This window comes from Zingiber officinale, chromosome 2B (assembly GCF_018446385.1).
Source record: "Zingiber officinale cultivar Zhangliang chromosome 2B, Zo_v1.1, whole genome shotgun sequence".
NCBI classification, from domain to species: Eukaryota; Viridiplantae; Streptophyta; class Magnoliopsida; order Zingiberales; family Zingiberaceae; genus Zingiber; species Zingiber officinale.
Window position 1 is genome coordinate 95016787 of NC_055989.1, and position 2679 is coordinate 95019465.

Consider the following 2679-nt stretch of genomic DNA (forward strand, 5'->3'; position numbering starts at 1 on the left):
CAATTGAAAAAATATAAGTATTATGAAAAAAATAATAAATTAAATTATTTAAAAAATAAAAATAAATAAAATTTATATAAAATTGAAAAATAAAATATTGATAAAAAATAATTAATTAAATTAATTAAAAAAATAAAAACTAAATAAAATTTATATAAAATTGAAAAATAAAGTATTGATAAAAAATAATAAATTAAATTAATTTAAAAAGTAAAATTAAATAAAATTAAAAATATAATTGTATGAGAGTTATTTTTAAATAAAATTAATTAAAAAATTAAAATAAAATCAGAATTAAATGAAATTAAAAAAAAAATAAAAAAACAAAAAGGGGAGGTGGAGGGGGGTACATGCGACTTTTGGCTGGGAGAGAGAGGGGAGGTGGGTTGACCGGGGGGGGGGGGAAGCACTCTCTTAAAAAAATATCTGATAGTTTATTATTTTTAATGAATGAATTTCTGAAATTAAAATTTTTCCACCGTGTTTCTTTGCTTCCAAGAATGGGAAAGTAAGACATAAATATTTTAAAAAAAAAAAATAATTTATTACAGCTAAAATAAAATAAATAGTTATCATATTGTTCGATAAATTTAAATATATTTAAAAGTAAATTCTAAATATTTATTTTATTAACTTTGTTATTTTGAAATTTTAAATTTAAGTATATCTAAAATCAATTCTAAATATTTATTTTATTCACCCTTTTGAATTTTATTACTTTAAACAAAAAGTAAAAAAAATCAATCTTAAAAACCGCAACATTACTTATAAATTAAGAATTTTGTTAATATTTTCCTATAAATTATGTATTATTATTCTTTAGTTTGTTTTTGTTTATTGTTTCTCTCCCACTTAGGAAATTAAAATTTCCATAGAAAATAATGAAAACTGAAAGTTTAATTACATCCACATTTTTGTTGTGACTTAGATTTTTTTTTATGTAGCAATTTTAGCTAATATGTGTGTGTGTAATTAAATTTTTTAAATTAAAAAAGAAAAGAAATTGTAGGAGCTAGAAACATTTATAAGTGGAGAGAATCTATGAGACAAATTAAGAATTTATATTTGATATTTTGACAATTTGAACTAGTGTAACATTTTTGAAAAAGTTGTTACATGTATCTAAATTAGTCAAAAATAATGATTTAAAAATGCATTTTACAGTTTAGGGAATAAAGCAAGGTTTTTATTTAAGATTTGAGTAATTGAGATGATGCAACAATTTTAGCATAATAAACCTAAACTATTCAAAATTGCAAAACTAAGGGATTATATGAGTCTAGTGGTTTAAGGGAATACAACAAGAAGTTCATATTTGAGATTTGGGCAACTTGAGTTCATGAACTAGTTTTGAGAAAATTTATTACATAAAGGTAAATGGTTTAAAATTAGAATAGGAAGGCATAGGACAACTTTATAGATCCAAGGAACATAATAGAGGTTAATATTTGAGATTTAAGTAATTTAGGTGAATGTAACAATTAAAAAAAAAATATTATATGTGCATAAATTATTTAAATTGAAAAAAAAAATAAAGACATTTTATAAATCCATTGGGTCAAAGGAACACAATAAGTAGTTTATACTTTATATTTGAACAATTTGAATCTATGTAGTAGTTTTTATGAAACACAGTAGGCAACTCACATTTGAGATTATGGTAATTTGAGTCTACTTACCAATTTAAGAAAAACTACTACATAGAACTAAATTGTTCAAAATTGAAAAAATAAGGTATTGTATGAGCCTAATAGTTAAAAGCGAAGACAACAAGAGTTCATATTTGAGATTTGAATAGTGTGGGTTTAAGTAGCAATTTTGATAAAACTATTATATGAACCATGAAATGAAATGAGTGTAGTAGATCCAAAGAGCACAATAAAAAAATTATATTTGAGATTTAAGTAATATGGATCCATATAATAATTTTATCAAAATTGTTATACCAACCTAAGCTATTCAAAAAAATTTTAAAAAAATGTTGTGTGAGTTCAGTGTGCAAAAAATACAATATAGAGAATTCACATTTGAAATTTAAAAAAAAAAATAATCCAAGCAACAATTTTGTAAGAAAATTCTAAATGATTCAAAATTACAAAGTAAAATATTGTATGATTTTATTGAGTGTGAGGAACACAATAGATGCTATAATATTTGATATTTAAGTAATTTGGATGCATGTATAGTTTTTGACAATAATTATTCCATATTTCTTTAAATTCTGCATTGTGTCCAAGCTTCTAAATATATTTTTTCTACAACAATATAGAGAAAATTAGTATAAAAAAGATATTATAGGATATTATATTATACGATATAAATAATATTCAAATTACTTATTAAAAATTTGTGATAATACATTTTTTAATATCTTGGTCCATATGTTTCTATGTAGAACTAAAAATGCACTAAGGCTTTTTAAATTTTTTTGGTTATATAAGCAGATACATTATGATTATCAGGAATAAAACAGTAGAAAAAAATAATTTTTAAAATAATAAATAAAAGATTAGAAGAATTTGAATTATTAATAACATGAATACTTACCAATCCTCAATATAATCCGATCATCGTGTACTGCTACAATATCTAACATAATTATATCTGTAAAATAATATTATAACACACACATATTCCAAATAATAATTAAATTAGAACAATAATGTCTTATACGGTAAA